This window comes from Schistocerca americana, chromosome 7 (genome assembly GCF_021461395.2).
Source record: "Schistocerca americana isolate TAMUIC-IGC-003095 chromosome 7, iqSchAmer2.1, whole genome shotgun sequence".
Taxonomy (NCBI): domain Eukaryota; kingdom Metazoa; phylum Arthropoda; class Insecta; order Orthoptera; family Acrididae; genus Schistocerca; species Schistocerca americana.
Window position 1 is genome coordinate 208,129,634 of NC_060125.1, and position 27,111 is coordinate 208,156,744.

The window sequence follows — 27,111 nt, forward strand, 5'->3', positions numbered from 1 at the left end:
GGAAGACCAAGAGATGAATACAGTAAGATGAATACAGTAAGTATATTCAGATGAATGTCGGTTGCAGTAGTTATTCTGAGATGAAGAAACTCGCACAGGACAGAGCAACATCGGGAGCTGCATCAGTCCACACCACAACATCAACAACAGAACTCGCACGGAAAGTCTTAAAGCGTTCATTTTTCCCACGCGCTGTTCGAGCGTGGGACGATAGAGAAGTAGCTTGAAGATGGTTTAATGAATCCTCCGCCAGACAGGTAATTGTGAATTGCAAAACGGACATGTACATGCTGCCAAAAACATTATGCCAATCAAGCGTCTGCTGCTCACAATTCAATGCAAAACTGACCCCACTGAGTGGTGAAATGAGACATTCCTCCACCATCCCCCTCCTCCCCTTGTAAGTAGGCTGTTTATGTTTTCTTATTGGCAACGCCACGTAGCGCTCTGTATGAAAATCACTGGCTGTGTTGTGTGCAGTCTGTGGCTAGTTTGCATTGTTGTCTGCCATTGTAGTGTTGGGCAGCTGGATGTGAACAGCGCGTAGCGTTGCGCAGTTCGAGGTGAGCCGCCAGCAGTGGTCGATGTGGGGAGAGAAATGGCGGAATTTTGAAATGTGTAAGACTGGATGTCGTGATCTGCTATATATATTATGACTTTTGATGACTATTAAGATAAATACATTGTTTGTTCCCTATTAAAATCTTTCATTTGCTAACTATGCCTATCAGTAGTTAGTGCCTTCCGTAGTTTGAATCTTTTATTTAGCTGGCAGTAGTGGCGCTCGCTGTATTGCAGTAGTTAGAGTAACGAAGATTTTTGTGAGGTAAGTGATTTGTGAAAGGTATAGGTTAATGTTAGTCAGGGCCATTCTTTTGTAGGGATTATTGAAAGGCAGATTGCGTTGCGCTAAAAATATTGTGTGTCAGTTTAAGCACAGTCATGTATAATTGTTCTAAGGCGACGTTTCACCCTTACTTTCACAATTACTGATTCATGCCTGTGGCCGTTCGGATTGGCCCTGAGATTTATGCTCGTAATGTTGATATAATAATGAATGTAAATCATTCCCTGTCATGATCTTTCAATTAATTTGTTTTAATACATTTTGGCACCCAGCTCGAGGCCATTTGCATATTAATTCCCATGATCTGCATCTCTATTACTCAATTCACTACATTATCATGCGTCTGGCGACTGCGGCAGCTGAAGCGGCCCACGGCCCAATTGGAAACTATGGGGAGCGGTTCCTAAGCGCCGTCTGTGTTCTGTGGTGATAGGTGGGCCGCATAAACTGCGGCGTGGCTGCACCACTCAAGGGGTAGTAGTCCAGCTGTGCCGCAGCTTACAGAACAATTCAATGCTGTGACAATATCTGCCACATAAATGTCGTTTACAGTGGCAGAAGACAAAAAACTAGTGAAAATAGTGTGCAAGTGTTCATGGTTCAAATGGCTCTGAGCACTATGGGACTTAACATCTGAGGTCATCAGTCCCCTAGAACTTAGAACTACTTAAACCTAACTAACCTAAGGACATCACACACATCCATGCCCGAGGCGGGATTCGAACCTGCGACCGTAGCAGTCGCGCGGTTCCGGACTGAAGCGCCTAGAACCACTCGGCCACCGCGGCCGGCTTAAATTTTCAATCAGCTTATTCAGCATCCCCAGCTATTAAAACTGACACATCTTTATCACAACAAGATGTGAATTTTACTAACAACGAAGCAACTGGTGGTAACTAATTATGCGTACAATTATAGAGTAATAAATTTCAGTTCATTGTAAATAGCTTACATAATTACACAAAAACAAAAATGTTTAATATATCACCCGTAATTCACAAAGTATTTTGGGTTATCTAGCCTCACTGCGATGGCTAATTTTTCGTCAGGTGTTACTGGATACAAATATGTCTTTGACGAATCCTTTCTGAGATGATCTTTGACCAGATCAAGGACCAGCTACGCTGGGCCACATTTAAGCGGTAAGTGTTTCAGCATTTGAAGTCTTAAGAATTTCTATCTTTGTTTCTCTTTCTCTGTCTCTCTCTCTCTCTCTTACTTTTTTTCCCCTGTGGAGCAGCATTTCTCGATACTTGGGAAAAGGATGCGATGAAGCGCTACTCTTTTATTTCTGTTAAAATCAGCATCCTCTTCATTTCTGTTTCCAAGCCCTGAATAATATCTATAGTGCGTAAATTTACGTGTGAAGGACACAGAAGTTCCTTCCTTTAGAGCACAGCAATATCAGTCACTCTGAATTCATTCCAAAGATGTTGAGTAACACAGCGTGCTGATACATGTACCGTCTGTTTTGTGCGCTCTATTGAGTAGGACCACGGTACGGAATCCTGGCCATGCTCATAAGGCCCCGACTCCAACTGCCGTTCGGTGGCTATATTTTTAAGACATTCTCACTGGGGTTATCGAGTTGTTAGTATGTCTGCTCTTTGGAAAATGATCTGTTGTAACTTCAGACTACTTTGTATATTTTCGATTGCGGATCAGGACATAGGAATCAATATGTTTACAATCAGTTTAGAAATAATAGAGGTTTCTGGTGAAAATCCTTTTTTCTTTATCAATAAATTCCAGTGTAATTCGTGAAACGGTGATCGTGCGTTGTCTTTGAGCCAAACGACGTGCCAACAACTCAGTCGCCTTGAACAAACTCAGTGTTTCCTCATGCCTAATACACTAATGCATGTGACATCATGGGCTGGTCATTCGTTGCAAAGTTCAGTTTAAACGAGTTAATTTGACCAAGGCTAAGTGGTACTTGTAGTTCATCAGTGATAGATCCACGTGAAAGTTCCTAATGGTCTCAATTTCACTAATAATTCTGCCATGCAGTCACTCTCAGTTACCTTCCTGCATACATGCAATCACGGTGCACATTGGATTACTATGTTTTTAATACAACTCCATACGCTGAGCTTTCATTTTTCGTATACTGCCCACTAGCTGTTTGCTAATCGGTCATTTGTGGATAAAAATTCTTACCGGTAGAAAGAGCTCAGTGTACCGAGTTAAACGATTCCTTTTATCACTGGTAATAGTATCATACAACGAAAATATTGTAATCTTATGGGATGGCTCTGATCCTGTTGTTTCACACGAATCACGTTCTCTAATGGCAACGAGATAAAATTATTGAGTGAAATGAACGTTTATACATCTGGTAATATTTCAACATGTTGAGCTTTGTAACATTAACTGAGTTTTTGTCGGGAATAATGGATCTGGATATCTGGATTCCAATCCCATCGGTCACATGTGATGCCCCATAACCAGATAACAAGGTAGCTTTCCGGGTAATGATGTAGCACGCTGTAGTTTCGTTGATTCCACTTTTTGTGACAGGTGACTGGTGATCACAATTTTTCATGATTCTGCAGTTTCCGTTCATCATACCCTGATCCATACCCAAGATGTCACGGCTATTTACTAAATTAAAAAATGTATAAATACTTTTTGTATTTATATAAGGCATCATATAAAATCTTTACTGCCTTGTCTGCGATGTGTTCATTGTGTTGAACGTGGTAGTCCAAACTGTTTGTAATAAATGCCCATTCTTATCAGACGTGACCCTCAGTTATGCTTATTTCCTCTCGCAATCCGCTTTCCTCTGGAGTCGAAGTGTGTGATCAGTAATTAGCGCAGCGTATTCGCCATAAGCCTTTTTGGTATGAGAATTTTCAAGCAATACTGAGTTGAGTTATGAAGTATAAACTCCCAAACAAACGATTGCCACGGACAGAGACGATTTAGTTGGTAGTGCCTCTGGATATCGAGTTTCAAAAGTCAGTGTATCCCTTGAAATGTAACTCTCGGAGTAGAAAGTATTCTTCATCAGTTTCTTCCAACAGTAAGCACAGCAATCTATCACATCCACTAACTGCTCATGACTGAAGCTAAGAACAACACTAAGCTGAGACCTGTGTGTGTGTATGTGACGCGCTCAGGAGACGCACTCAACACCTGGGCCCTCAAATGAAATACTTTTAACTTCTATATATGAAGATGGTATCTTTTCTTTAGGACACGTCCGAAAGAACAGACACCATCGGTGACCTTGCAATGAAATGAATACCCTTAGCTGCATACAGGCGCTGATATGTCAACAGGGACAGTTGAAAATGTGTGCCTCTATCGGGACTCGAACCCGGGTTATCCTGCTTACATGTCAGATACTCTATCCATCTGAGCCACCGAGGACCCAGCTAAGAGTATTCATTTCATTCTAACGAGCTGCAAGGTCACCGGGACTCGAACCTGGGATCTCCTGCTTACATGCCAGATGCTCTATCCATCTGAGCCACCGAGGACCCAGCTAATGGTATTCATTTCATTGCAATTTCATTCTAACGAGCTGCAAGGTCACTGATGATATCCATCTTCTTCTGTGCGGATGCACCAACAGTGCCCGAATCTTACGGGAATCGGCAAAAAGCAGCGAGTAATGAGTATAGTGGGCAGGGGCACTATGAATATAGTGCGCGGCAATACGTTGCGAATATGGGTCCCACGGGAGGCGTACTATCCTCTGTGACTCGGTGGCTCAGATGGATCAGAAGGCTGCTCGCCATCTGTAATAAAAAACTGAATAAAGGAATCAACGATCAACTTGAACGGAAGTCTTGTGACCAAACGCAACGAACAATACAAAAAAGGATAGCTAGAGAGTGTGGCATGTAAACAGGAGATCCCGGGTTCGAGTCCCGGTCGGGGCACACATTTTCAACTGTCCCTGTTGACTTATATCAACACCTGTATGCAGCTAAGGGGATTCATTTCATTGCAATTTCTTTAGACTTCTATTCCATAAATACTGTGATGAAATACGACATTCTGCTTTAAAAACAATTTCGATATGTTAGCCATATTTCGTACACAGCAATATACGACCTACGTTTGACCAAATGCAAACCAATCAGACTAGATTTTTGCTGCAGACCCCTCTAATTTTATGCAGTGGATTACTTAATTTTCGGATGTCACAATAACTATGACCAATATCTTAACAATATCCAAATGATCAATAATCTGTGGTGTGACATGGTAAGAAATGAAAAATCAATTTGTACGACAATTAGTTTCCTCAAAATCAAATGAGAAATATTTTATAGTAAGAAGTGGTTCCTAAATTTTCTGAATGAGAAGGAAAAACTTTACAGGAAACTAATTCGAGGCGTTGGCGTAGATTTACTTCTATTACAAACAGTATTTTTTTTACAACAAGAAACTCAGAAGCTTAAGTTTTCTCATGTAAGCTACTCCATGGGTACCACACGTTAATCCGCCTGATGTGAACGACACATGCTCTGCAATGACCCCAGCTGCCAGCCACGTTGTAGGAATAGCACTTCAAAGACGTCCGGCGGGTACCACTTTACCGAGAAATGCGCTGCACACGGATAATTCCACTACTGCTTTAAGAACTTACGAGAAAACTCTGTGAACAAATTTGTGTTAATAATCTAGAAACTACGTCTAGCCACAACGAAAGACGTAGAGGCTGTGTAAATAAGGGCTACGAGATTACAAATCTAGGCGCTCGATTTCCAGTCTGTCCTACAACTTTATTTCTACTCATCGCTTCTTTCAGCTGTGGCAAAGATCTTGGGATGAGCACAGTTTGAAGGATCTTGTTTCTTGTTCGAAAATAATGATTATTTAGGAGTCACTGACAGCTTAATGTCAGTTAAAATTTTTAATTGTAATTTAATCGTCCAGAATTTTTTTTCTTGGTACATAGAAAAACAGGTATTTAATTGTTTCTCATATAGTTTTCCAGCTTTCCATTCCAATTTAACGATTTTTCTGTTACTTCAAATTCAGTCGCCATCGTTAAATACTTCTGGCTTTTCTAGCAGTTTTACATGTTAGCAAACATAATCTGTTTTTACCCCTTTAAACACAAATTTAATGATTTTAACTCCTGTTGACGATGGTCGAGACTGTCTTCGAAAGCTCGATTGTTATATTCAAAAAGACGCATGTAGTAAACCGAGAAGGTTTTACTGAAACACAAATCGAGTTACATGTGTAATTCACCGTTATAAATATTGCCCGTTTTGTTATAAATATGGAGGGAGTGAGGCTCGTCGGAGACGTAGAGGAGGGGTCCTGTTGACAGCTACCGAGCGCTCTAGAAGTAACTGGTTACAAACAGAGGCATATTTCGGCACGAATGACACCTGCCGCTTTGCTTCTGACACCATCCTCAGTTCCGTTTGGCTGACAGACGATTGTAAAAGCAACTAGCATCACATGCAGGATGTAGGCTAAGCTGGCTATTCATAGCATTATACCCCAAATCGATCGCGGTCCTCTCGTCTGAAGAAGAGGGAAAGGTCCTTTGCTCAGACGATTCGGCAAAGGTATCGAATGCGAATATCTCGACTTCCGCTATCGGGTGCAGAATTGTAGCGTTTCACTTAATAGGTCAGGTTTGAGTGCACGCAGAAAGCGGGATCAGAGAATCGAAGATACATCAGCCACAACGTTCTCTGGAAATGCTTGTCCTCGCAGATCGGATGCAGAGAAGATTAGTCTGTTAGTAAATTGAAGGGGCGTCCAAGGAAAAGTCCCAGAATTAGTATCGCTTATTGAAAGCTATAATTAGCAGATAGCGTTGGGGACAGAAAACTGCTTGAAACTGGATGCGAATAGAAACGATCTCCTAAGTTAAGTTTGGAACATTTATCGCAAGGACAGGTTATTTGCCAGTGGTGGTGGCGTATTTGTTGCAGTCATCATGGATTCCGAATGTGAAATATTCTGGGTAAAGTTAAGCATGAAAGGCAAGTCAAAAATGGTTATTTGTTACTTTTATAGGCCGCCTGGGTCAGATCTGTAGTGGTAGAGCACTTTAGAAAGAAGTTACAAAATACTGTCAATAATTTTCTTGAACATGTCATTGTAACATGAAACGTCTTAGAGTTCTTAGCCATTTACTGACCTGAACTTACCGAATCAGTTAATGTAGATTAAAGTATTGCCGGCCAAAAGGCTGTGATAGGAACTGTGACCACGGATCTTGCAGGCAGTGATAGGAAAGGTAAGAAAACGTTTTTGCTTAGTAAGGGTAACAGGATTCAAATTGCTGAGAACAAATATGTGAAGCACAAATGGAAAAAAAATCAGAAACATTCTTCAGTATCTCTTAGACATGTATGTTCCATGCAAGGTCTTCTGGGATGGGAAAGACTCACCTCCCTGTTAGAAAACTGACAGGTAAAGAGAGCTTCAACACAAATTTAAGATAAGTCAATAGTTGAACGAATCGAAAATGACAGTAATAAGATCAATAGGAGAGCAGTTCAATGACTTCAAAAGAAAAAATTTTGTCAGTCGAACCTAGGAGATTCCGGTCTTACATAAAATCAGTAAGCGGGTTGAAATAATCTATTTAGTCACTCAGTGACCGAAACGGAAGATAACAGGGAAAAGGCCGAAGTACTGAATTCAGCCTTCCGAAATAGTCTTACCGCGAAAAATCTTAATGGGGTCCCTCCTTTCAATCAGCGCACGAACATCTGGAAGACATTCAAGTAACTGATCGCGGAATAGAAACCCAACTATAATCGCTTAGTTGATGATGATGTTTGGTTTGTGGGGCGCTCAACTGCGCGGTTATCAGCGTCCATACAAATTCCCAAACATCGCTCAGTCCAATCTCGCCACGTTCATGAATGATGATGAAATGTTGAGGACAACACAGTCATCCCGAGGCAGGTGAAAATCACTGCCAACCCCCCCCCCCCCCCCCCCCCTCTCTCACGGGAATCGAACCCGTGCTCGGAAAGCGAGACCACGAGCTGAGGACCGCTTAGTTGAGGAAAGGCAGTAAGACAAGATGAAACACCCATCACCTTCCACCAAGATTACACGAAAAAACTTGGTTATCTTCTAGCAGCAGTTCATCTTTGTTCGCTGCAGCAACGAATGTTACCCAACCCCTAGAACTGACCACACGTCATTCCCGTTCTCAAAGCTGGTCATTGACAAATGCCGTAATTATTGACCTACATCGTTTGCGTCAATCTGTTGTAAAATAATGGAACAAATTTCATGCTCAAGAACTATGACGGTTTTGGAGAACGAAAATCTTCTCTACAGAAAGCAACAGGTACTCAGCAAACAGAGAACTTGTGAAACTCAACTCGCTCTGTTCCTCCATGAGATCTATAGCGATGCAGACGCTCATGTTAATGACGTGTTCCTTGACTACAGAATGGCATTGGTCACCGTCCAGAACTACCACTTAGCGAAAAAGTACGAGTATGCCGAGTATCGGACAAGACTTTTGATCGTATTCAGGGCTTCCTTGCAGATAGAACTCAGCAAGTCTCTCTTAACGGAATAAAATCTGCAGACGTAAGGCTTATTTTCGGAATACCACATGGAAGTGCGATAAAACTGTTAATACTTACGATGTATATAAATGACCAAGTAGAAAGCGCCAGAACCTCTTTAAGCTGTTCGCTTATGATGCAGTTGTCTGTAAGAAAGTAGCATCGCCGGAAGACAGTATCGATTTAGAAAATGACCAGCAGAAGGTTGTTCAATGATACAGTTTGTGACAGTTGACACTGAACATAAATAAATGTAACATATTGCGCATATATAGGATGAGAAGTCCACTACTATGCAATGACTCTACTGATGCCAAATACTCCTCGGTGGCACCACCCGCATCCATTACGAATTTAAAAAAAAAAAAAAAAATGCGTTTACGGAGAACCTGCCCCTAAAGGCGAAACAATCAGCAATGGTCAACGGAATGAGGATGCAGCAGACAATGGAAAATAATGCATTAAAGACACATAACGTATACCCGTAGGACATGTGGGCTGCAATTAAAAAAGTATTTGCCGTAAAATATCTAGGAGTAGCTCTCCAGAGGGATAGTATCTATTAGGAACATTACGTATGTAGATTGTGCACAGTTGGGAATGTGGGTTTTACGGGAAGCGTGCAAGGGGTAAATACCTGCAGTGGCGCTATTTATCTGTGTCCTCGGTGGCTCAGATGGACAGAGCGTCTGCCATGTAAGCAGGAAATCCCGGGTTCGAATCCCGGTCGGGGCACACATTTTCAGCTGTCACCATCGAGGTATGTTAACAACACCCACCGTCAGCTAAGGGTTTCAATTAATTAGCAATCATCCAGAGGGATCTTAAGTGGAGTGACCACATAAAACAAGTAGCAGGAACAGCAGACGACAGACTGAGATTCATAGGATGAATCTTAAGGATATGTAAGTTATCCACGAAACATAAGGCTTACAAGATGCTTGTTCGTCCGATTTTTTATTGTTTTTCATCATTCTGGAACCGATACGTGATACAACTGATAGAAGAGATAAAGAAAATCCAACGAAGATCGGAGCGTTACGTAACGGGATCGTTTAGTCGGCGGGAAAACGTGAAAGAGGTGCTCCACAAACTTCATTGGCAGACGTTACAAGAGAGGCGTTGTATATCGCGGAGATGTTTATTATTGAAATTTCGAGAGAGTACTTTCCTGGAAGAGTCAGTTAACCTATTTCTTCCTCCCACTTGCATCTAGTGAAATGGCTACGATGAAAAAATATGATAAATTGGAGTTAATACAGAGGCTTACTGACAATCATTCTTCCAACGCGCCGTTCGCGCGTGGTACCAGAGGTATCCTCCACCACACACCGTCAGATGGCTTGAGGAATAATGATGTAGATTAAAAAAGCAAAAGAAAAAAAATCTTTACTTTTTCGAAGGGGTAACTGCAAAGTTATGACTGCTAGTACTGGTGTATAGAGACACTCCACGTTGTGCCGGCCTGAGTGGCCGAGCGGTTCTAGGCGCTACAGTCTGGAACCGCGCGACCGCTACGGTCGCAGGTTCGAATCCTGCCTCGGTCATGGCTGTGTGTGATGTCGTTAGGTTAGTTAGGCTTGAGTAGTTCTAAGTTCTAGGGGACTGATGACCCAAGATGTTAAGTCCCATAGTGCTCAGAGCCATTTGAACCATTTGAACCACTCCACGTTGTAAAATAACTATCTCCTACGTTTCGACCACTGATGGAGTGGTTTTCATGTTGACTTACGCACTTACGTTTCTATTGTTTGTATTGTTCGCAGAAGACTCTGTTTCATATGTTTTCGGTCTGAGACATCCCAATACTATACTAATCGACATTCATTCACTATTGCTTTTTATTCATGAACACCATCTGACAAGGTAGAAAGGAAGAAATTGTAGAGACTTCGGAGTGTTTCGAGCTATCGAAATGACATAAAAAGCTGTAGTTATAAAACTGTGTGTTCTCGACGTTCTCATCTGCACATCGTGTTGTAATGACACAACGGTAAAACGGTTGGTCCATTGCAGAGATGAAGCAGTAAACGGTACGGAATGCCATGTAGCTGGCATACATCAGCACAATAATCGCCCTTTAAAAGAATAATGTGACTGGAAAACGGCGTTATTTGCTCGGCTAATGCCCTTGCCACGCTTTCGTAGCTATCTAACGATGTCGACAACGGCGAAATGCATTGCACGTTGCCATTTGCATTTCAACTACTTTTCCTGTCGCTATGGCTACATGTGGACGCCGATGGTCGAATTGTGAGAGCTACATACGAAATAATGCTAATATTTGCAGTATAAAAGTAAAATATAAACGTGTGAAAATCACATAAGCACTCTTTCCTCAACGCAGCATGTGACATATTTTCGAATTTTATTGCCTTGAGGAGAGCAAAAAATTTGAAAATAATCTTGCAAAGAGAGCTGTCGTATTAATATGGAGAAATATCACGCACTAATAACAACTATACCCTTAGCAAAACAATTGAGAAAAGCAGTGGATGTCAGAGAGAAACGTACGTTCTGTTTACAGACAATATGGAACCATTAAATGAAGCCAACAGTGATACGCCGTGAGCGAACCAAACAAAAAAAAAAAAATTGGTATACTGCGCAGCAGAATTAAAGTATCACTTTCTCGAAACCCCATAATTCTCTTCCATTGGGATGCAGAAGTTTGAAATGTGGCTCAAAAGTGCCTACAGCCTTCCTCTGTAATTATGCCAAAGTACTAGTACTTCGCCCTGCGACGTCACCCCCGAGATACACGACAGATCCAACAGAAAGATGTCGCAAAAAGTCAGAAGTACGTGTGACGTGTAAGGTTGGTTAATGATGTCACATTGGCACCAAATTTCATCATACATCACCACCATGGTCGTGTCACATGATGTAAAGATCTCACACACCTTCTAACCACCTTTTACTCTTTTGTCTGACACCTCTTCGACGAAAGTCTGAACGGCGACACGCAGCATTGAAATCGTTGCGTTATCTAATCGGTGGCCGAGGAAAAGATTTCACACACCGCCGCTTAGAATCAACACAAAAGGGCCTCAGTGAGTGGCATAGAGGCACGAATGAAACCACCACTTTCCGCGGATCGTTTATTCCCGCACAAATGGTTCAAATGGCTCTGAGCACTATGGGACTCAACTGCTGTGGTCATAAGTCCCCTAGAACTTAGAACTACTTAAACCTAACTAACCTAAGGACATCACACACATCCATGCCCGAGGCAGGATTCGAACCTGCGACCGTAGCGGTCGTGCGGTTCCAGACTGTAGCGCCTTTAACCGCTCGGCCACTCCGGCCGGCATTCCCGCACATTTCGCAGTCGAAAACGATGAGCAACAGGACAGCGTGCTTGACAGTTGTTGACACTGCTGACAACCCTTCTCTAAGGACTTTGTGAGGCTGCATACTCACTGAAAGTAATCGCACCCCTTTCCAGCACAGCACGACAGCAGTTTTTATCGTCTTAAACAGTTAAGAACCACTAGGAACCGTTCTACACCATTCGACGAAATTTGAACGTGCTAATGCTGTATCAGGCCTCCAGTTTCCTGCCCTTGTGTGACGTGATCACGAACAGATGCGATATTGGCACATGTCTGAATAAAATGGCAAAGCGCCCCCATCCTCCCCTCCCCCATTTCAGGAATATTCCTCGGTGGCACCACACGCATCCCTTGCGAATTTTTTTTAAAAAAATGCATTTACGGAGAAACCTGCCCCTAAAGGCGAAACAATCAGCAATGACCAACGGAATGAGGATGCAGAAGGCAATGTAAACCACTGCGTTAAAGACACATAACGTGTATCCGCAGGACATGGGGCCGGTTATTAACAAAGGGTGTTGATGATCTCTCCATTGGAAAAGATTGCGGAATAGTCGCCATTCGTATCTCCGGGAGGGGACTGTCGAGGGAGAGGTTACCATGAGAAAAAGATTGAATTATCGCACAGTCAGCTTAACAGTTCATGCAACCAAGTTGATGACAAGAATAATACACAGAAAAATGGAAAAGAAAATGGAGGATGTGTTACATGACGATAAGTTTGGCTGTAGGAAAGGTAAAGGCACCAGAGAGGCGATTCCGACGTCGTGGTTGATAATGGAAACAAGACTAAAGAAAAATAAAGACACGTTCATCGCATTTGTCGATCTGGAAAAATTGTTCGACAATTTAAAATGGTGCAAGATGTTCGAGATTCTGAGAAAAGTAAGGGTATCTACAAGTAGAGACGGGCTACATACAACATGTACAATAGCCAAGAGGGCGTAATCAGAGTGGACGACCAAGAATGGAGAGCTCGAATAAAAAAGAGTGTATGACAGGGATATAGTCTTTGGCCTCTACTGCTCAATCTTTACATCGAAGAAGCAATGGTGGAAATAAAAGAAAGGTTCAGAGTGGGATTAAAATTCAGGGCGCAAGGATATCAATGATTCGGTTCGCTGATGACACTGCTATCCTGAGCGAAGGTGAAGAAGAATTACATGGTCTGCTGAATGGTGTAAACAATCTAATGAGTAGAGAATACGGATTGACATTAAATCGAAGAAAGATGAAAGTAATGAGAAGTATCAGAAATGAGAACAGCGAGAAACCTATCAGGATAGGTGCTCATAAAGCAGATGAAGTTATGGAATTCTTACGTCTAGGCAGCAAAGTAATCAATAATAGACGGAGCAAGGAGGGCATGAAAAGGAGACTAGCACTAGAATAAAGGACATTCCTGGCCAAGAGTAGTCTACTATTAATAAACGTAGGCCCTAATTTGCTGAAGAAATTTCAGAGACTGTACATCTGGAACACAGCATTGTATGGTAGTGAAACATGGACTGTGGGAAAACCGGAGCAGAAGAGAATCGAAGCATGGTGCTACAGACGAATGTGGAAAATTATGTGGAGTGATATGGCAAGGAATGAGTAGGTTCTTCGCAGAATCAGACAGGAAAGGAATACGTGGAAAATTCTGACAAGGGGAAGGGACCGGGTGATAGGTCATTTGTTAATACAGGAGAGGATGTCTTCCGTGGCAGTAGAGGGTGCTGTAGAGGGCAAACCCTGTAGTGGTAGACTGAGATTGGAATACACCCAGGAGATATTTGAGGAGGTAGGTTGAAAGAGCTACTCTGCAATGAAGAGGTTGGCCCACGACATAAATTCGTGGCGTGGCGAGCCGCATCATATGTCTACAGAGATAGTGGAAGACAGCTGAAAGGAGCCGTGTACTGTGGTCCTAGTAATTGCGATTTTTCTTCTCAATTTACTCAAGGCGAAGAGTGAATCGATGAAGGGAGGAGGGAGTGGAGGATGTGAATCATGGCTGATGTGTTTCTGCGAAGTTCTGGAGGTGTTTTCCTTAACGTAACTGCTAACTACTCATCCATGTTACAGTGAACACGAACCACAAGGTTTATTTTACCATTCTCGCTGGGTAAGTGTTACCCTTGCTCCACGCCTTTATGATGTGGACACTCTCATCTACCAGCTGTGTCCACAAGGCTTCACATACACGTTCCTGGTCTGACACTCAGGCAGCCTAGTGCATCTCTACTGACCCGTTACAAGGCCTGAATCTTTCTGTCATGGTACTCGGGAGTACTGCCAGATCCGATCGTTGGGAATCCTCAATATGTCGGCGGACATCCGGTCCACCATCCTCGGGTGGCGCTGATGGTATGAAGTGCCTGCTGCGGTATTTATACCTACCGGTTCAGAGTTCAAGCCTCGCCGGCTCTGCGCCGTGCTCGCTGGTGGAGGTAGGTGCAGCTGCGATGGGGAGTAGGTGGGGGTTGTCAGCTACTTTAACTTTAAGGTTTATGGTTATTTGTTTTTATTTTCTTAAAAATTTGGCAAAATTAATTTTTAAATTTATCTTTCAAGCTTGAACATTGTGGCCTTCTGCCTTTAAAAGATTATGGTAATATATTTTAAAATTTGAAACTTGATTGTGGCCTTCAGCCATTGGTATTGCAGTTTGCATATGTATGTTCCGTCTGCTTAGCCTTAAGGCTTTCCACGTAGCCATGATACGTTTTTTTTATTTCATTCGATTTGCCTCTTTAATTGTATTTTAATCTTGCTGATTTTTAAGATTTCTTATTGTTAAACATTCTGGCCTTCTGCCTTTAAGAGTCTATGGCAGTATATTCTAAAATTTTGTAATTTTATTGTGGCCCTCAGCCATTGGTATTGCACTTAGCATATGTTTACTGGTTTTTAAAAAATTGTTTTATTGCTGTCTTAATTGGACATTTATCTTGTTGATTATTAAGATTTCTTGTTTGGAGGCCTTCAGCCGTGAAAGAGTTGCATTCGGTAAAGGTCCGGCTATGTGCCGCTTTGGTTGTAAAGGTTATTAAATTACAATAAATGACAATTAGAAGGAGAAACTGACCTCAACCTTTGGCCCTTTCCACAATCCCGTTACCTGTTCTGCCCAGCGGGTTTAGCGGGCGTCTCAAATATCTTATACTGTCTGTAACAGTGAGTGAAACGTAGCATTCGTTAGCCCTTCTGATTACTGCGTCTGTGGTGTATAAAAACCAAACAGTAGGTTCAGCTGAATATGACGTATCTTGAAGAATCTTTTGAACTGTGTTCCTAACCGAATAGAGGGCGCTGTCAGGTCTCTAGGTGGTGATTCATAGCATTAGCAAACCGTGTGCTTAATTTGTGTGTTACAGTAATGTATATCAGCACTCGGCAGACCCGGACAGTGACCTATCCAAGTGCTAGCAAAGCCCGACAGCGCTTAATTTTAGTGATCTGAAGAAAACGGTTGTTACTACTGCAGCAAGCCGTTGGCTACGGTAATATATGCAGAAGATTAATACCTTCAAACACTGCTTTCGTGATATAACACGTAAAAATAAATTTTCTTTAGATTTTTTTCCGTTATATCCACCTTGGTATGCTGTGTCGCTAATGTACAGTTGTGTGGTTTGGTTTGACTCCGTAATAGTTAGTACCACTCCCGGTGGTTGCCACTATTCTCCCGCGAGGTAGGCCTCACCGCAGTGTCTCACAGAGTGAGAGCGTGAGGCACTGCTATGGTTATCCGCCCTTCGGATGCGGACATTAAGAAGATGACCATTCGAATTTACCCTCACCGATTTCATTTATACTGACTGGTTTTGTAAGGCACTTAACCATACGTAAGCCGGAAGACACAGCTCACAACCGGTTCCGGGCAAATCGAGTCAGAAAATCCTAGACTTGCTTATACACCTCGCATGATCGCAAATATTCAAGAAGTAGGCAGTCGAGTCAGTACTGGCGAGGTCTCCGGATCCAGTTTCGCTGATGGTACTTCCTTTGTTCTCATTCCCATGTAGTTCTAACAACAGATTTATTACGACTGTGACAATTAATGATTACTTTATGGTTTTCATAATCTTTATCTTGAAAGAAAGGAGTCTTTTTTAAGAAGATTGGGAATAAAAAAAGGATACACAAGAACTTTCAATCAAATCAGTAGAGTCATATTACTTATATTGTTCTATCTACATCTCTAAGAATTATAAAGTCTAATATATCAAGTATGGCACATATCAGAATAATTGTTATCATACAGAAATGGAGAACAAGAACTGCGGTGAAATACAGCACAGGTAATGAACACCGATTTTTTGCCTGTGCATGCTTTTTTGAATGAGTCTACTCCACGTCAAACTTGGTTTACATTCATAAATTGTTCTCGGTCATCGCACAATGACATGGCGTACCACGCATTTCTGTTGTCAGAATTACGTGGGATGAAAAGAAAAAAAGTACCTGCAGCGAGATTCGATCCAACTGGTGCTTCTGGAACTATGCGCTTAGTCGCTCGGCTGAGGAACTCTTGAATGATTGGCGTATATAAGCACGGTCTAAAATTTTGAAATTCGATTTTCTCGAAAACGGGTGAGCGTTGTGTCTTCCTGTTTACATACGTTGAAGTGCTAGCAGTGTCCTACACACCCTGTCAATGTGATTGAACCGGTGAGGCAACTTCTTACGGTCTTCCCCGACCCCTTCCATCGGTCTATTCGATGAGTTCAGGCTTTATGCCGTCGGGCCTGGTGGTCAAGTGGTGTCGGCAGACCAAATAAGTGGCGTTGTTGAAATGAATAACAAACTATACGAAAGTAACCAGTAAAAGAAATATGAAACAATAATAAAGCTCTCTACTAGTGAGGTGTATCTGAATTTCTCTTCCTCAGAACACATCATGTCACCATATCTCATCTTTATCAACCTATAAATACATCTTGCAGCTTCTAATGTCACTCTCAGCATAATCAGTGGCGGGAATATCGCTAGCTATATTGCTTTGGCTATTGTTACTCTAAGTGACATTATATAAATTTAGATCTTGTTCCAAATTATTTTGGTTTCTATTACTATAATTTCATTGCCATATACAATACTAAAATCATAATTCCTTAAGTAACTGCAATGTACAATATACAGTATGTGTAAATGATTGGGCCAATGTAAGACAGCGCCTGGCGGTCCTAGTCTGATCGGCTTAAATGAATAAATAAAATTATAAATACATAGCAAACGCCATCACAAACATCAACATACTTATAGGGAAAAAAGCTATTTACAGATGATGCACCGCACTTGCATGCTTAAAAAGGTAAAAACATATGCAAGGGTGGTCAGCAACAGAGTGAAAAGCGTATAAGGGTGCTGCAGAGTAGGTTGTGCCGAGGGTGTTAAGAAATACATTCGGTACGTGGCGCCGTTTCCGAGTTATTTAGTATCGAAATTAAGCAATCAGTCCGTTGCGCGCGCAAATTGAAGCGACGGAGTTCTTCGTTTGGTTTCCTAAAATCGAGCAAGAAAGCAACACAAAAACTGCATATGAGACGGTACTAAGGATCGAACCCATGCCAAAGGCTGAGCGTTGTCGTGCGCTATCATTCGCACTATGAGAACAACCGGCACTAATTGTATGCGGTGGGCTACTTAAATTTGTGCGCTCTATGTCCTAACTGATTAACATCAATGGTCGGCCGCTGCGACCGAACGGTTCTAAGCGCTTCAGTCCGAAACCGCACGCCTGCTACGGTCGCAGGTTCGAATCCTGCCTCGGCCATGGATGTGTGTGGTGTCCTTAGGTTAGTTAGGTCTAAGTACTAAGTCTACGGGACTGATGACCTCAGATGTTAAGTCTCATAGTGCTTAGAGCAATCTGAGGCAAGTACTTCCATGTGTCAGGAATTAGTCTAATGTGGTCTTCACAAACCCTAAGGGGCTGGCGTATGTTCCTAAATTCTGTACTTAATACTTACCAGCTAGGGGTAAAACGGAAATTGAGGCCACCGAGAGCAACAAGGTAAGACCTACGCAGTCAGTAAGAAGTTCGTGACCTTGCAAGCGCCTTAGATTACAGTACGAAGAATGTTACTGATCCCGAGATTTCCATCATTTCTTGAATGTGGTAAACATAGCTAATATTTTTGGGAAAAAGAAAGTGTTAGAGGAATTATGTCATTGATAACGTTTAGAAAGTATTTACATTTGCAAGAAGACTGCAAAGAAATTTAAAAATCAGAAAGTTTATGGTAAACAAAATACAGGATAAACGTGCTTTTAGAAATATTATATATCCTCGCAATTTTAGAATTTCTTTGTAATCGGGTAATTAAGAAGACACTTACTTAATAAATTGAAAGGAATTTTTATTTTCATTACTTACTTCACGTTACGGTGATACGATGAGCAATCTGTGACGTCGTAAACGTTTACGACCTATAAGATTCCTTACAGTGTAGTGCTACATTTAGTAACGCTAGACGGACTCGAAGAAACTGTTACAGTGAGAGAATGGTGTTTTACATGCAGGTAATATGTTTCACAACATAAATATTAGATTAACTGGTTTCTCGTTGTATTGTAGTTAAAGCTTTGACATTTCGACGAACTCATTCAGATGGAAAAGCGAGGACTTGGAAAGCCAATGTAATCAACGTATGCCAATTTTGCGGTATCTGTGGAGGCACGGCTGTTTGAAATTCATCGCATACGGCTGAAATGCAAATTCCAAGCACAAGGGCGCTAAACTAAAGCGACGCTCACAGTTTCACACGCCAAGGGGCTCGACGTACATGTGATCACAGGAGAGGCACCACATCGAATTAACATTAACCTTCAGCGGCTGTTCGGCTCGTTCTTGAAGCGCCTGGAATCAAAAAACACAAGGTACTGCCTAGTCTACCAACGATATAAACTATCATACTTCGAGTCCAAATGTTTCTTCTACTGAACCGATATCGACATAAGACCTTCCAAAAGATGCTTTTACACCGAAGATTACAGGTACTAATCAAGAATAGGTCACGTCATAAGAAACAGAAGTTAAGTTAAACATCGTTGCAGACATTTGTCTATAGCTCGAAATCATAAAATCTGTGCATATATACACGCAACTATTAGTTTAGTTGCACTAACCGACCACATCTCAAAGAAAATATGTCATAAACGGTGTTAGATATTGATATGAAGTTATTTTCAAGAATTTGTATACATCAGGATAAGGTATTTTTACTGTCTTCATCTTTTTGTGTTTTCCATTGTTCCTTAGATGATTCTATTTTCTTTGAGAAGTGGTCGGTTAGTGCAACTAAATTAATAGTTGCGTGTATAATGTTACTATACAAAATAATCTTCTCTGTTGTCATTATCTTATTGTTACGTAAGAAACAAGATTCAGGAAAGCAAGTTTCGTAAGATTGAACTATCGTTTGTTCTAATTACGATTTTGTGATCTTATTATTCCACACGTGTCCTGCGTGAACTAGTATGACAGATTTTTGTGGTCTTCCGAACACATTTCAACTGATCTCGTCATTTTCACTGTGTGTTTGTTGTATTTATTTAGTATATATAGTAACGCCAGATGTCGTTGTGTGTTTTCCGCTCGTCTTTTGTTTGTGTTATAGTTTCCGTATGTAGTTTGATATGCAACTTTTTGCTATGTGTTTGCGTGTATTGTTGCGTGCGGTAGGGCCTGTTGTGGGAATCTGAGTGAAGGGAATGGCAAATGATAGTTTTTATTGTTTTTATTCCAATTGTTTAGTGTCTGTGGGGAAGGGCCAAAATTGAGTTATTATTTAGTCGAATTATATTCAACATTTCTACTTTTTGCTCTTCTAATGACCTATGTGATGAGTGAATTGTTACTTATATTGACTTGGGCATTTATTATTTTCTCGTTCATTGGAAGGGCTCTCTGTGTGCGAAAGCTTTCCTATAATGTTAACAGTCTTTCCTTATAATAAATTATTAATCAAAATAAATTTCATGCCCTGTTCCTCGTTAGGTGGATGATGCTTTTGTTTTGATAACTGTTCAGCAAATGTAGAATGGCTGTTTTCATACTTCCAGCTTCCGATGAGTTTTTCTGTATTTACTTTGGAAATTTCTGTATGTCCTCACCAGCTCCTTGGTAATTTGTTGGATTTTTCATTAGTATTCGTAAATGTGTCTGGAGTGTATTTCTTGTTTTGTATGTTATGTGTGATCCTTGGTTCTTCAGTATATTTACTGTTCTGTGCTATTATTTGTATTTGTATGCATAAGTGTACCATTTATTTTTGTTAGTTATGTTATGAGTGTTCCTGCTGTGTCTCTTTGTGTTTACTGTGGTGTCTATGTTCGTTGTGGAGTTTTTTGGAGTTTGTGTTCTCTGCTTATCTTTATTTTCCTTTAGTTGTATTTCTATTTTGTAGTTGGTACGTTATGTTGTATTGATACTATAGCCATTTTTTTGGCTGTGGGGTGTATTATTTCCAATTCTTTCTCGCAGTTTTTTCTTCTAGTGTGAATCTGATTGATGTCTGAACTATTGGGGATATGATACTGTGAAGTTTTGTAAGTGCTTTGATGTGGCACGTATAATCATGTCGGTTGTCATTGGCTCCCTGTAAATGTCAATTTTGTGCTTTCTGCTGCCTCTCTTTATTGTTTCATCCAAAATGGGTACATATTTTTGTTTCTTTGTCCATAGTTAAATAGATGTTTTTGTGTATCCTGATTATGTTACTTATTTTCTCTATTGGTTCATCTACTGAGACACTGAAACAATTATGTGGTTTCTTTTTATGGAGCTTATTGACTATAGGCATGGTACATCCGGCTCACAAATCACTATTCGTAGGTCGAATTTTCAGTGTCATTCATATATTGACTAAAAGTATGCAGCTATTATTATAATGGCACAGTTTCCGCCCATGTTGATTTTCATGTACTCATCGCTATTTATCGGCTGGATGCATCACATTTGCCGCGCTGAGTGGCCGCGCTGTTTGAGGCGCCGTGTCACGGTTTGCGTCGCCCCTCCCGCCGGAGGTTCGAGTCCTCCCTCGGGCATGGGTGTGTGTGTTGTTCTGAGCACAGTTTAGTTTAAGTTAGTTTACGTAGTGTGTAAGTCTAGGTACGATGACCTCTGCAGTTTGGTTCCTCAAGAACTCACACACATTTTGTGTCACATCTACGCGTGAACAATACTTCTACTGTCCAATGTCGATGAAAAGCAGATAGTTCCAACAACAATACATCAATGAGTTTTCTAATGTCATTAAAAATGATATCCGTTCATTTAAAAAAATTGTCGCCTTAATACTGTGATACAAATGTGATAAATGCGTTGCCAGTCCAACAAACTACAAGCCCCATAATGTTCTGTCATACACAGTAAACGTGCTTCAGTACGTAGAACAGTTAACGAAACATTCGGAGTGTTCACTTTACGTTGACCATATGCATATTTAGAATATATTTTAGCCTCTTAAAGGGTCGGGTAGCAAGCCTAACGAATACACGCAGGTCTATCGCTTTTTCCTCGAAAGTAGGAATCGGACGTTACGTCGGATGGGGACTCGTCACACTCGGAAAGACAACTGGGAAACTTCCAGAACAGTAAGCAGTGGTTCCTATTTAGGAAGTCGATGTTAATGGCGTATGAAGGGATGTGTTGACACCATGTCCGAGAAGATGTAGCAGCGGTGAGTCGGCAATGCCAGAATCCGTGGGCCTATCCACAGGAGTCTTTAGTTTTCGACCATTAGTTAATCAAGAACTGTGCAGTGGCATTTAAAATTTTGCCAACACTGCTTCTACCCGTATTGCTGACTAAGACTTACAAAACCCAAAATCGTCTACCGTACCGTTTCTCCATGTTGCTCTTATCGTTTTAAGGTGATGAGGACAGGAAAGTAAACTGTAATTTGAAATATCAGCGCACACTCCGCTGCAGTGTGAAAATCTCATACTGGAAACTATAATTTACTTCCTACGGCAGGAGGTCTGGCAGAGAGGTGCTATGAATCAGTTGCCCCACTGTCTCCCAAGGGGAGGTATGTGTTATGTCTGTTGTATTCGTAATTTTTTTCATGTATTAGCCATTTCGGTAGCAATAAACTTCACAGATCAGTTTGATAACAGTAACTTCGTCTTTCTCAAAATTTATTATAGGTAGCAACCACGCTGCAATCGAGCCCCTGGAAGACGCCTTCATTATCTCGACTGAAGTAAGCAAAACAGATGAGAGTTAAAGTGGGATTAATGTTGATTCGTTCTTTCGACATAAATTTATATAGTTTACCAGAATTCAATCTCCAAGTTTGACGATAGTTACAGCGTTAGAGCACTAATACAACTACTTTATTTATTTATTAAAACATCGCGCCATGGCAAGAAATGTGGCATAAGCAAAAAAACGCCAATTTTTAGTTTTTGTCAAGGAAAATAGAGTGTGAAGCCCTTTAGCGTACATGGGAAACGTCACAACTCTATCTCACAACTCACTCACTTCAGAAAAATTGTATCAGTGTCCTCGTAAGCTACATCATGATCTGCTACGGCAAAAACAGTTCACTTCAGCGTTGTTAGTGCCAGGTGTGTGTGAGTCATTCAAGATGAGCTGCACGTTCTGAATTGTGACACTTTTCATACAGAAGGTAAGTGGATTGTATGTTTTAACGTGACAGATAATTATAATGTCTGTGTTCATGGAGTGTCTGTATCTAGCATTACAATGTCCTTCAGACATGCTGTTGCAGCTGTTGTTAATGTTATGAAATTTCGTGTGTTGCAATGTACGAGAAAAAAGAATGGAAATTTCTGCTATAAAGTAATTTCGTATTGAATTCCTTTTCTTGGCGAAAATATTCCTCCATTATATAAAGCCATTTATGTTTCTATATTTTCGTAAATTGTGTTCCTTAAATAGTAGCAAATTTATGTTCCTTTTTAAATTGGATTAATTTTCATAAATTACAATTTTGTATTTTTTATTTTTCTAATACGACAATTTCAGCTTGTTTTTCAATTTACCTGAAGAAGGCTCGACTGCCGTATAATATTAGAGTAAGTAAAAATTTGTATTATTTTTGAGTGGAAAAGTGCCAAAAGTATTACATGAGGTGTCATAACGCCAAATAAATTGTTTTTATAAAATCAAAAAAAGCGACACAACTCAAAGAATTAATTAATGAATACGTGATAACATCTCACATTTGGCGAGTACACCAATGAATCTATATCATACCGTTGTAATTATTATTATTTTTATTATAATAATAGATGTAGTAATGAATGTAAGATTTTTAGAAATTTCGGTCTAATTAACACTGTTATGAGTGATTTTCGCATTACGTTTATGTCGAATGTGAGTGCCGACCTCTATCTGAATTATATTGCTGTAGCTCAGAATGAGTTAAAAATGGAGGATCTGGCTGGTCTGGAGAAGAGCTAGAAATAATAGCGAAAGGTTGGCGGATGAGATGAAGGAAAAAAAAAACAGCAGTAGTTAGGAGAGCGTCGATAATATTGACAATGTGACAAAAATACTGTTGGACTTACGACATCTCGCTTTGATATGCTGAGACGGAAGCTACGTTGGTGATACCAGGAGAGACTTTAATCCACATTTCATTACTAAATGGTTTTAAGTAACACTGTGAGTGTCCGGTGACATTAGCTTTTGTATCGCTCCCCCCCCCCCCCCCCCAAAGGTATTAATTTATAATGTATAATGTAAAATTCGAATGATGCACTGCACATATTTGCTGAGTAGCTGGAATAGGAGTTACAGGTGTAGGAAAATCCTTTTACTAAATATTCGTTTAACTCTGTTACACGTAAAGACTTTATGAGACGCCATCCAGCATAACTATCTGGGGAAATCAGTGCCTTGAAATCCATGGTCGATGGAACGGGGACACAAAAGAATGGGCAAAAAAAGAAAACAACTAGCACTGTTTCCGGAAGGATTAAGGCTACAAATGATTTGTATTGCGGTAGCAGTTGTTTTTCGTTCTTTCTGGACTGACTGAATTTTACCTGCGCCAGGCCACGATAAATGCAGATAATATTGAAATTCAGACCGATAGGTTTCATTCAGAGAACATAAGCTAACTATTAAAAGGCGCAGCTACAGTATGTTTCTCTTGTCAGAATGTATGTAAATATTTGTGTTCTCCAGTTCATCGCTTTCGTTTTACATACTGAGAGGATGCGAGTGACTATGTGATACTTATTTTCAGTTGAATTCTGTGCTGTTATGTTTTCGTTATTGAGTGCGACATGTAGTGGGGAGAGCTACTTACTCCCAGACTTAACGCGAAGTACGCTTTGAATTTGTCAGAGAAATTTGAACAAGTAAAACGCTGTCAGATCGCATAGTTTAGGGCTGCAACATGACTTTCTTAGTGGAACATAGACAATGTCAGGAGGTCTTCATGTTCAGCTTCTAGCACGATGCTTCACGCTCACAACAAAGAAACTTTACGATTATTTTACTATTCATTCGGGAACGGATGGTTGGAACTCTTGTAATAAAACCCAACCATTCAGTACAATAGCAGAACATCCCCAGTATTCAGATTAATTGCTAGTGTATTCGACTGTCGTACAGTTATTGTGGAGAAGGAGACAGATAAAGATTTATCGCTGCGCATATACAGTGTTAGGGTTATAGGTACAGAAATAGTGATAGTTGCTTCCATCAAATGCACCAACCTAATTGGTGAGTTGTTTTCCCTGCATCTAACAGTCTTCCCGCTAACACATAATTTAGTACCTGATGCATTCTGCACAGTCTTAAATCCATCGCGAAGTGGAATAGACTTTCCAGTACAGATTATCCGTTTGATTCTTTATTTCGTTTGTTAATGATTCTGTCAACAGTTGCAGTTATTTATTTTGCGACTAGTTTAGAACCCTTAAAGATTAGTTTTACAGCCTGGCCCACTGACGCTGCATTGACAGTGCCTGATCTTAATAATAAACATTTAGTGGCAACACACGCTCTATAAATGTCAATAGATGAAAGCCATAACCCATACATGCCTCTTACCAAGTGATTGTAACTTGGTAACATGCATGTGTGGATTGTGTCATTCATCTTACTAACATTTATAGAGTGTGTGTTGCCAGTCAATGTTTATTATTAACGTCAGGAATTGTAATGAAGTCTCAGTGGGCCAAGCTCGAAAACAAGCCTGTAAGAGTTCGAAACTAGTTGCCTAATAAATAACTGCAATTGTTCACAGAATCATTAATAAACGCTTTAAGGAGTTTAAATAAAGTTGCTGTTTCCTGTCAACAAAATTTTGAAACTGAATAAGTGTTCGTTTTGTGTCCACGCATCCACACTTCAGTACCTGACATTCTGCCCAGGGATAAATAAACAGTAATGACTTGCTTACGCTATGAATAATTGTGGGTAATAACCGAACTAAAATCGTATTTCTCGCAACAGGGGTAGGAGAGCAAGATGGGCAGGCAGTGCAGAATGAGGAAGGACTATAATATTATAGACAGAGTGCTGATATCTACGGGAACATATGTCAGCCTCGCCAGTAGATAGTGGCCATTGTTTCGACAACGCAAGACCTCATTTCCGTGTCGGACACTGTGATAAGTGTAATGTAGGTACCAATTGTGCCTTGATTTGCTACATTTTGCTACTTTTGTGGCTGTAACATGTACTCTTAGTTTACAGCTGTTTAAGTTGTATATATACCTCTGAACACTACGTCTCAGTAGCAATAAAATAATTAAATGGCCTGCATTAATTCAGTTTTCACTACACACTACATAATTTATTGTGGTTTTGCTTTACTCTGGTCTATATCAACCGCATAATATTGTATGCTATTTTAAATGCAAATTTCTTTATAGTTCCCACCCTTTGCTATATATTATACGGTAAAATAATGCAACATTTTCAAAGTTCCTATGTCTATCCAACACCTTTGAAATAACTGGTTACTGAAAGTACATGTTGTCCACTTATCCTGTAGTTTATTAGGTGTTATCTGCAGCCATACTAGAGTCGGCGGGTTTTGTTTCAGATGGTTCGCAAGTATCAACTAAGAACTACGAGGCAAGAATGGTCACTGGAGTCTACGGAAAAAGTTGTAGCTGTTTTAGAAGGAGAAATGAGCTTTTTTCAAGGCTGCTTGGCAGGCCAACGTGCCATACAGTACTGAATGACGTGTGGCCAAGAGACGTGCTAATGCTGGATATGATGTCGTAAGAATGTTTTAAACCATTACTGGAGTGTTGGAACCAATCAGAACAAGATGCAGAACTTAGCGACTGTCTTACAAATATCGAAGAATTATTTTTTGGCCTAACTATTAAAGAACATTGAGAATTTTCTTTTCAGCTAGCTGAAAGAAATAACATAGAAAATCCGCTTAATGTAGCAGTCATTGTGCTGGAAGAGATTAGAAAAAGGTTTTCTTACACGCAATCGAATCTTAACAATAAGAAAACCGTAGGATACGTTACTGGGACGAGCAATGGGTGGTAACCAAGTTGCTGTAGATAAGTTTTCTTGCGCTCTATCGGAAAGTCAATTAGACAAATTTATGGTTCTCCATCTTACTGCAAGGACGAGGCACTTAATCTGATGATATATATGAGAAAAAGTATCACTATAGCTGTACCTTGAAAATGTCTTTATTCTTTCACATGACTATTTTCAATGGCACATTACCGCCATTCTCAGGACCTCTTTACCAAAGGACAGTAACACAATGCCAATATTTGAAAACTAAATTACTATAAAACAACGAACACATAAAATTATGGTACCTTAAGGTTATATTCTACGAAGTACCAATAGAGCATGTACGTCAACATCACCATTTATTTACTCTAGTCCCGAAATGTATAAGTGTAGAAAACATAAACACAGAATAAACCTAAATCACAGCCACAAAATACTTGGCTGTCGTCAAATGTAATACAAAGGACCTCTATAGAGGCAACTTTCGTTCCGTACAGACCAAATCATTAAAACAAATTAATATACCACGTTATAAATTCTATAAAAGGTCCCAGTATCAGACATGATCGAACAAAAAAGGTGTAAATGTGACGTAAGAACTTAGCGGCAAAAGTGAAACCATCCTGGTACGGGCTAAACACAGCCTCATTACAACTGTAAATGAACCACACAGTTTTGTAACAGCCTGTCTCCAAGAACTGAAAGGATCCTCCTCTCAAAACCCTTGATCACCATGTATCCTTAAATAACCAGATGCACCAGGCCTCAGATATTATGTTCACTATTATACCGTTGTGTAACAGACACGAACACCTAACCGCAAGAAACGAAATTAAAATATTCAATTCAAACAGAGTAAATGGTTCTGAGCACTATGGGACTTAACATCTGAGGTCATCAGTCCCCAAATAGTATATACTTCCATATTACACTCATATTAAA

At 40.5% G+C, this 27,111-nt stretch overlaps 1 non-coding gene across 1 annotated transcript; it reads left to right on the forward strand.

Annotated features, from left to right (window-relative positions):
- Window positions 1–9,028: 9,028 nt before the first annotated feature.
- Window positions 9,029–9,102, forward strand: Trnat-ugu. Its single transcript has one exon. It is a non-coding gene; the product is annotated as a tRNA-Thr (tRNA).
- Window positions 9,103–27,111: the final 18,009 nt, after the last annotated feature.